This window comes from Gossypium hirsutum, chromosome D06 (genome assembly GCF_007990345.1).
Source record: "Gossypium hirsutum isolate 1008001.06 chromosome D06, Gossypium_hirsutum_v2.1, whole genome shotgun sequence".
In the NCBI taxonomy this organism is placed as follows: Eukaryota; Viridiplantae; Streptophyta; class Magnoliopsida; order Malvales; family Malvaceae; genus Gossypium; species Gossypium hirsutum.
The window spans coordinates 45530193-45540587 of NC_053442.1; the positions used below are offsets into that span (position 1 = coordinate 45530193).

The 10395-nt window shown below is 32.0% G+C and overlaps 1 long non-coding RNA gene and 1 other non-coding gene across 3 annotated transcripts; one reads left to right on the forward strand and one right to left on the reverse strand.

The window, feature by feature from the left end:
* Positions 1–576: 576 nt before the first annotated feature.
* Positions 577–2829, forward strand: LOC107901811 (uncharacterized). 2 transcript variants are annotated; one of them, XR_005914846.1, is made up of 6 exons: positions 577–813; positions 900–994; positions 1282–1405; positions 1483–1637; positions 1773–1854; positions 2489–2829. It is a non-coding gene; the product is annotated as an uncharacterized lncRNA (long non-coding RNA). The 2 variants fall into 2 exon arrangements; XR_005914845.1 differs by having other exon boundaries at positions 582–813; positions 1270–1405.
* A 6243-nt stretch (positions 2830–9072) lies between these two features.
* Positions 9073–9179, reverse strand: LOC121218789 (small nucleolar RNA R71). Its single transcript, XR_005915266.1, has one exon. It is a non-coding gene; the product is annotated as a small nucleolar RNA R71 (small nucleolar RNA).
* Positions 9180–10395: the final 1216 nt, after the last annotated feature.

Here is a 10395-nt window from a genome sequence, read left to right on the forward strand (position 1 = left end):
ATGTATTTTCAATCCAGACAATCACATATATGCCTCTGTCTTTTGGGAGTCATCTGCTCCATACCTAAGATAAGGTATCTCCTCAATTGGGTTTGATAGATAACATAATATTCCCTTAATCAATTTGATTGATTTTGATTCATCAAACTACAGACCTTTTAAGTTACCTACTAATATAAGTTAAATTTTCGTGTTATGATTCGACCGCATAATACAACTTATTTTTAGTTAAATGTTAAGTAGTCAGTGAACTAATATTTGCTTATATTTTACTTTGTGTGAAAAATTCGTTAAAGACAAATAAAAATGATTTTAAAGTAAATGATAAATTTTATTAAACCGCTCTATTTAAAAAAATTACAAATATAAATAGCTAATAAACTATAATTAAGAAATTTCACTCCTTTACTAAAGTACTTACTCAATCACCTGTATTCAAGTAATAAACTTACTCAATATCACCTTGCAACATGTTTGGTTGAAGGTAATGCCTATTACAAGCTTATTCTGCTTCCCACTTAAACAGAGGTTTGGTTGAAGGGAATACCCTATTACGGGTGTATTCCATTCCGGCCTTAAGTAGAAAAATTTGAGGATTTCTACTCCCTTCCCTCTTCACTGTTTACCCATTCCATCCCAAATCAACCCTATTTTACCCTCACAAATTCTCACCTCAAAAACACTCAACGGCAACCATTTCTTGCTTCCTCCGACTCTGGCATTCCTCCCCTTCATCCAAGGTCCGGTGAACATTTTTTTGGCTATCGCCATCTTCATCTTCATCTTCCTCCTAGTTGAACCTCCTTATTTACAGTAAGTGCATTTGATTCCTTAATCGACGACATTTCTAGTTGAACTCTCAAAAGCCCTCGCTCTTATAAACCCTTTGGCTATCGCAGTCTCCCAAATCACTCTACTTCGATTTGCTCTTCTTTCGCCAAACAAACGCGAGATTTGTAGATTTATTTCTCGTCTATCTGCCTCCGAATCAATGGTGAGCCCCTTGCTCTTTCTCTTCTTTTTTTGTTGTTCTCGATTTCTTAACTATAATATAGGGTTATTTTGTAAGAATAGAATTAAAAAGGGACCGTGCATATGTTTGTATGTGGTATAACCTTTTTTGTTTGAGCCTTTCACTTAGAATAGTGTTGTTTATCCTCATTTATACTAATTAAATCATGTAATTTTGCAATCACTATGTACTAGTCTTCTAAAATCAAAGATTTTGCAATCACTATGTTTGAGTCTAAAATTTTACTTTTTATTAAGAGATAATGATAGATTTTGCAATCATTATGGACCTGGGCAACTAGATACAAGAAGGTATGGTGAGCAATATGCTAGTAAAGGAGAAGATGTAGATTGTGCTTTGCTTCCTGAGCAGACACCTTTCTACAAAGATCTGGTATCTTTCATTTGAATTTTGTATTATCTCATCCTAGTTATGTGGATTGGGAAATGTAGCATTGACAAATGTTACAGGCTGCTGTGGCTATTCAAGCAGGTGTATGCGTGGACATTTTTGCTGTTACAAATGAGTATACAGATTTGGCATCTCTTAAATTTCTTAGCATAGAAAGTGGTGGCTCTTTGTTCTTATATGCAAATACAGATGATTCAACAATTCCTCAGGACATGTTAGTACTATAAGTTCCTCTAATTTATTCTTTTTTAAATATGATAAAGTATATGTTTATATGGATACTTCATATCTACTTGAGTTAATTATATGGATATTCCATTTGAGTGTTGTTATTGATCTTACTTTGCAGGTACCGAATGCTAAGTCGACCATATGCTTTTACTTGCGTACTAAGATTGAGGACATCTACTGAATTCAAGCCTGGCCATTCTGTAAGTTTTCCTCTTTCTACTTTCAAATTTTCCTACTAGGGAAATATCATCTAATAATTTTTGATTTCTCACTTCTTTCAATCCCACCTTTTGCAGTATGGTCAATTCTTCCCAGATCCACAATATGAAAATGTTCAGCACATCATTTGTTGTGATTTTTGCAACATATGCTTATGATTTTGATTTCGCTAATAATTTTGGATTTTACAGATATTAATTACTCATTACAATTTCGTTCTTTGGCTGCCACAGTCAATATTACTAGTATTTTTTATTGTTGAATCTAATGGACATACATTTTGGATTATTTTGCTCTAGAATGCAGGGACTTCATCTGGCATAGAATCTTATAGCTTAGTATTCTACTTTCTTTGAGTTCTCTTGATTCAATAAAATATATTCATTATGCTCAGATTTGTAATATGTAAATTGTTAGATTATACAATGTTATTATGATTATATTTTTTTTCTCATTGTACTAGTTTCTTGCCTGCACCAGATGGGCCCACCTAAATGCTTGAAACATGCTCCCTTTAAGTGTTTTGTGGTTGTGCTACCTTTTTTTGTTGATAGCAATTTGTGGAGCATTACTGTTATATTATTTAGATATTTTAATCTCCTTTTTCCTTTGCAGACATTCTTCTGAACTACCTATAGTGCAGATTGCATTTCAGTACACTGTTGTTGTGCCCCCTGAGGAACTCTCGAGTTTAGGATTGGTGTCTTCTAGTATGACTTAACAAAAAGTCCGTGTTACATGGATCATTGTACATATTCCATTGTTCATTATCAAATTCCAGTACTCCCCAAACCAAATGGTTGGAGTTGGTATTAGAGTTTAATTTGTAAAATATAGATAGATGTAGGCAATGAGAAACCATTTTTTTGGTTAGAACATCAAATACATATGTAACTTTTTGTTAATATATGAATATTATATTTGGCTGTGAAATATAATTCTCAAGTTATTTATTACTTCTAGTATTTTGGTTTTTATTGTAGAATAATTAAATTATTTGTTTCACTAATGATATTTTAGCACATTAAATATATATTACAGTTTAAAAATAATAAAGTAGATTATATATTATTTTTTTAGTATTATATATTATGATTTTAGTAAATTCATATAATAATTATATTAAGAATTTTATTAAATTATATACTTTTTTATTAAATTATATTTAATAATAATTATGTTAAAATATGGTTAAATTATTTATTATTTTTATTAAATTATTTTTAATAATAATCTTATTAAAATTTAATAACAATAACAATAATCATCTACTTAAAAAAATTCTGCTAAGGGTATTCTAGTCATTTTAGTTTTTTTCCTTATGCTATTACAATATTATTCCATTCAACCAAACAATTCAACCAAACACAAAAATACTATTACACTTCTATTCCATTCCATTCAACCAAACAATTGATTACTGATTATAGCTTTATTCCATTATAACTCTATTCAATTACAGTTTATTCCATTACAGTTCTATTCCATTACAGTGAACCAAAATACATTAAAATATATTCAAAATTTCAAATATAGTTGAGGGAGAAGGCTAATAAAATTTGACAAATGGGTTCTTCTAGGATCTGGCAGGGACTTCAGATTTTAAAATAAAATATCTCAAAAGCCACCCTGAAAAGTATGCGAGGAAAATTCAGATTTCAGACAAGAGTGGTTCATTATTTCTCTCACCTGCTAATTATGATGGTTTGATTTATGTCGCATCAACTGTTTGATTAATTTTGTACAGATCCTGCTAACCATCATAAAAGTATATATTCTGGTCAAAGCATGACAAATGTTGATACATTGTATATCTTTCGGGTCATGGAAAGATAGGACGCATCAGTACAATTTATTTTTTTACTTAAATTTATTTTTTACAGTAGGTTAAAAATTTTGTTTATTTTTATTATTAAAAATTAGTTTAACCAAATAATCAAAATAGTAATATATGATATGCTACATATATATAGACTAATTTTTAACAGTAAAAATATATAAATTTACTTTTTAATTTATTATATAAAAATTAATTTTTTAAATTCTTTTAATAAAAGAAATAAAATGTAATACATTCCATACACTTGAATTACACGTTAAAGAGTATGTTCCAAATTCTATGGTAAACATGAGCTCAAACTTTAAATTTACTTGTTAATTGAAGCATGAATTAAACGATAAAAACATGTTAGACGACAGTAGTTTGAAAAAAGGCATGTCAAATAACTAGGTTTAAGTTTAAGGTGATTACTGTATCTATAAAGATTGAATGGTTAATTATTGTTTATCATGCGGTGGAGATGAGTTTCAATTTTAGCACTAAAGATGGGTCCCTACCCATGACAGATTTCCTTCCCTGAACTTCCGCCATTTCCTTTTACTTTTTCTAGTTTCTTACAAATATATTCATTGGTGTAAGAATGTTCTGCGACTTTTTTTAAGGTAAACTAAGCGCTGATTAAATTATATTTTACCTAAATTTGAATAGTTGTAAGATAGTTATTAAATTATTTAAAAATTTTAATTTAAGTCATTAAATTAATTGAAAGTTTTATTTAAGTCATCGTATTGTTAATTCTTTTTAGAAAAATTCAACAAGTGAGCTCCAAGCGACAATTTGATGATTGGTACATTGGATTAATACACATCCATGAGTAGAATAACATAACTCAGATCTAATTTGATTTGACAATTAGTGCCGGAGATTGGAGAAGGGGAATGAGAGCCTTCGATTGGTGCAGACAATGAGAATAGAGAATATCATATAGTAGCGGTTTTAACCGCCCGATGACTTAAAAGAAAACTTTCAAATAATTTAATGATAATTTTGTAACATTTTAAAATTGAGTGACTAAGATAAATTTACTAATTGTGAACTTCAGGAGCCTCCGAATACTGTACTTTGTCGGCAATTATCCATACAATTCTGCTCTTTGAAAGAAAATGTTAGAAGATAATTTACAAAGTTACAATTTAACTTCTAATTAATTGATATCGGATCACTTTCTTTAGTCAAAATGATTACTAGATTGTGCTCATAATACTAAAACTTCAAAACTTATGCTTTGAGTTGACAATTCAAGATTTAATCACTAAGATAACCATATATAAACACGATTTCTTCTAGTTTTAAGGTAAACAAATGTACAAGTTGGTACATATGTGTACATTTATCTAGTCTTCATGCCAGTAATTAGAAGATGGTAGAAGATGGTAAATGATGAGAATGAAAAGTCAACTTTTTTTTTGCCTCTAATCTAGATTAGACTGTATTTAGGTGGTTTGACTTCTTCAAAAAAAGTTTATAAAATATTATCCATCGGACAATCGACCAAGCTCTCAACAATGGTAAATGTTTTGCCCCTTACCCCCGGGTGGAGTTACCCCCATACTCTTCTAAGAATTGTTGTGTTTTAAGAGGTTGTTTGAAGAGGCCTTATTCAGAGAGCTAGGTGCTCCTCCTCTATGAGCTCTCCTCAGTGAGCTATACACGACTTTTGGTTTAGATAAGAAACAAAATTCTAGCATGATCTACGAACAATACTGATCATTATTGGTGTTTGATAAATTGCACGATGAACAATACTTTTAGAACTCCTCTCCTCAAAAGTTGGATAATATTATGGGGCATATTGGATGAACTGACACTTATACTGGATTGGGGTTTTGGGAGTGTTCTAATAAAAACTGACAGTCTTGAAGTTGTTAACGCCATTCAAGGTAGATCATTTAGAGATTCCAATTCTACTTTTGTCAGGAGAATTCACTAGCTCTTGGCATCCATATGGGTATGGAGATTACAACATATTCCTAGAGAAGAAAATTAAGGCGTAGATGGACTTGTCAACATAGTTTAAGACATGAGATCATGAATAAGATTGTTTGAGGAACCCTGTGTGTAACACCCCAGTTCTGGTGTAAGGTTTTGGAGTGTGGTCCTAAATTAGTATATTTAGCAGAGTAGTATCTGCCCAAGAGTTCTCTCTGGCGTACAGAATGGGCATATTCCTAATAGTGTTTAAGTTAAAGGTGGTTTAAAGACAAATCATTATATTGGTTGGAATGAGATAATGGCCAAGTGGAGAGATGACTATGAAACGAGAACTCGCCAAAGGCATAGTGCGCCATGTTATTAGGGTAATTGAGCTAGTTGCATTGTAAGTGTAGTAATTAGGGACCCTCTGGTTAAGGTAACTAGATATTGTCTATATTAGATTCTTATTTATATTTGCATTTACAGTTGTACACCATTAATAAAGATATTTTTTTTAAGAGCATGACACATTTCAAGTTTCCAATGGGGACTTAAGTTATATTTATAGGTATTTAGACTAAAGAAATAGGGAGTTTTTCTTCTTCCTTCTTCAAAAAGTATTGCTAATTGAATCTTAAAGAACCAACAATATTTCTTTCTCCTTTGAGCTAGAACTGAATATTAGATTTGGAGTACGAGATTAAATCATATCCTAGGTGAGTATTTCAGTTATGCATAAGGAATCCCGAAGAGTAAGTCTGTTAATGTTGGTGAACAATAAGGTTAGAGGAAAAATGGGCCTTCTATGGAGTTGTCAATGTTTGAGAAAATAGGGTAAAATGTATTTGGATGGGTTTTGACGATGTTTCTATGTTCTTTAAGTAGTGATTGCTGCTGATTGCAAGTCAAATGTTTAGATCTAGCGTTCAAGCTACTGTAAGTGAGTTTCCAAGTGAGTCTTTACTATGACTCTTGCATGTATACTGTTTGTATTAAAATATATCTATGAACATGAACAAATTGTAAATTGTAAATCATGAAAAGTACAGAAAGAAGATAACATGTATAAGATTGTAAGAATAAAGTTAGGTCATGAATGATTGATATTAATATAATTATTTAAGTATAATTTGAGAACTAAAGGTAAGAAATTATATGGATAACTCTTGAAAAGAGTAATAATTCATGCCTTTAGACTGGGTCAATTGTCTGTACTTAAGTGAAGTTAGTTGTATTTTAGGAAATTATTTTAGCATTTTTAGAACATTGTATAAGAAGCTTGGACAATGCTTAAATGTTACTATTTGTTACTTTTAATTTCATGTGGAAGGGTTATGTTTGATGGCTTGGCAGGCGCGGGATGTGGAGAAACAAATACAAGAGTGGAGGTTTTCCGGGGCAAAAAGTTGGACAGTTTCTCAACTTGTATGCCGTGGAAATTTCGAAAAGATGATCGAGTCAACATTCAACGCATACTAGTCTCAGCCCAACTCTACTTGCACTAGAAAAATTAGCCTAAAAAAGAGGAAAAAGATCATGAGAACATGAGCTGATAACCACCTACCCTAAAGGAAGGGATATTAAACCAAAAAAAAATCTAAAAAAGAGGAGAGGATAATCTTGAACTGTTGGATTTATCTTAAGAAAAAATCTTATAAAAAGCCAAATGAGGAAACCCAAAAATGGAACAAAGTGTGGAGATCCATAGGCGAACTAGAAGGTAGCAACTGATTAGAGAAGGAAAAAGGAAGACAAAGGCAGTCCCTCTCAGCCATCACAAGACATTGTGCCACTGGAGTGTGAACTGGACACGCGAAAGTTATCTTCCCATAATTTTTCTGTTATTTCTTAACTATTTTTTTTTTTGTGAATTGATTTGATGAAAATGATGTTGAATGAAATTTTGGTTTTAAATTTTATTTTCCAACTCATGAGATAAATCTCATAGGGTTGGGATTACTCGATGAAACTTTTATTTTCTTTAATGGTTGAAGCATATATCTGAATTAATTTACTGTTTCATTCAATTGTCTTATTTCTAAATTGTATGCGTGCAATCCTTAAACATAGACGACTATGCAACATGCCCATAAACTAATTTAATTCTAAAAAGGTTGGATTAGTTGGACCAAAATTGAATGATATGATTAAGCATTCGACAGATACTTGTAGTAGACTCTAGACATAGAATAGTGTTCATACAGAAGGAAATAGCGTAGGGTACCTTATTAAAGGCCTATAGACACGGGAAAGGTAACTTGAGGTATTTGCTCTCGAAAGAAGTAGACCACTTTAGAACTTTTCTAAGAAGTAGATTGATTATGATTTTACCGAAGCATTTCTGACAATAAACGGTAGATTTTTAGTAATTCCAACCTTCCATACTAACATCGTATTTCCTGTATCCCTTGCTGTAGTATCTTTGTCATCGCATCCTTAGTTGTTTACTTCTTCAGTTACATATTATTCATATAATTATTTTCTTAATTGTCATTACATTTTTACTCTTGTATTGTCATAGCATTTTCAATTATTTATCAGTTGCACATTTTGTTCACATTAATATTCCTTTTGTTTTCCACTGCATTCTTATCATTATTTTGCTATAACATTAATCTAACTTTGTTATAATAACTTGATCATTTGTATACCTAATCTGAACCCTATGGAGACAATCTCACTTATCAATTTATTACTTGATCCAATGTGTATACTTGCACAATTTGCATATCAAATTCACACGTGACAAGTTTTTGACACCGTTGTCGGGGATCAGTAATTTGGTGTAATTTGGTTTGGTTATGTTATTTAATTCCATTAACTTATTTAACTTAGTTATATTTAATTTCTACAGGTTTATCATTATTGCATGAGAAGAGGCATTCCTACTAACAAAGAGTATCTTTTCGACCCAAAGATCGAGAGAACTTTACAAAGAAGGCGAAAAGAATTGAGAAAAATGGCTAGAAATGGGAATGATCCCAGTTTCAACGATAATCCAAATAGTATTGGTCTCAATAATAATCCAAATGATCAGGATGTTAATCCTCTTATTCGTCATGTGATAGATGACCGAGACAGAGCCATTCAAGAGAATGCTATTCAAATTTTGGATGATTTGAATATAGGAATAGTCAGGCTATAAATACAATCTCAGCAATTTGAGCTAAAATCGGTAATGTGTCAAATTTTACAAACAGTAGAACAGTTTAATGGATTACCTACTGAAGATCCACGGCTGCACTTAAGACTTTTCTTGGAAGTCTATAACTCATTCAGGAAACAGGGTGTTCCTAAAGACGCCCTGCGACTTAAACTGTTTCCATATTCTTTAAGAGATTGTGCGAGAGCATGGCTCAATGTTTTACTATCGGGAATAGTGGCATCATGGAATGATCTTTGCTAGAGGTTTTTTCTATAGTATAATCCCTCAAATATGAATATCAAGCTTAGAAATGACATCACATCTTTTCGGCAATTAGAGGATGAAACATTATATGAAGATTGGGAACGATTTAAGGAGTTAATTCAGAAATGTCCGATGTATGGATTTCAACATTAAACTCAGATAAAGATATTCTATAATGAGTTGAATGCGCATACGATGATGGTAGTTGACGCTTCTGCCAATGGTATTTTTTTGGATAAATCTTACAATGAAGTATATAAGATCTTGGAACAGATTTCCAAAAATGATTATCAATATCCTACCATAAGAGTTTGGACGGGTAAGAAAGCTGTTGGTACCATGAAACTTGATGCAATCACTTCATTGATTGTCTAGGTATCATCTTTAACTAATATGATTAAGACAATGAAGAGATCAACTACAATTTAGGAGATGAAAGTAATCTAGCTAGCATGTGTTTATTGTGGTGAAGACCTTGTGTTTGATGAATGCCCATCAAATCCAACATTTGTATCCTACATGGGTAATATTAATTGGAATAATAGTTAATATCCCAACACTTACAATCGAGGGTGGAAGCAAAATCCAAACTTTAGTTGGAATAATCACGGTATGGAAATTTTAAAAATTCTGCAATACAAAATGCCATCAGTGTACCACCAGGTTATAATCAACCTATACCGAGGCAAAATGTCCAACCAGCTTAGGTATCATTATGTATTGAAGACTTGTTGAAAGAATATATAGCCAAGAATAATGTTGTGATCCAGAGTCAAGTTGTATCTCTTCGAGCTCTTGAGAATCAAGTGGGGCAGATAGCAAATGCTTTAAATTCGAGACCACAAGGAGCATTGCCAAATGATACTGAGAATTCGAGATCACAAGGGAATAAACAGTGCAAAGCTATCACTCTTAGAAGTAAAACTCGTTGAATGACATTTTTCAAGATGCCACGACGGGAGAGGATAACTTGAATAACAACCATGTAAAGATCCCAGAGCCATCTGAAAAGCACATTGTACCTGAAAAGGGTACACAGAGAAATGTTTTGACAGAATCAGATCATGTTGCCAACAAAAATGCCATAGCAAAACAATATCAGCACCCTAAAGGACAACCACCTTTACCTTTTTCTCAGCGATTCTAAAATTCTAAATAGGATATTCAATTTAAAAGGTTTTTAGATGTTTTGAAGTAACTCCACATCAACATACCGTTAGTGGATGCTTTGGAACAGATGCCCAATTGTGTGAAATTTATGAAAGACATACTGTCAAAGAGATGCAGATTGGGAAAGTTTGAGACTGTTGCTCCTACTGAAGGGTGCACAATAGTGTTGATGAATAAACTACCTCTGAA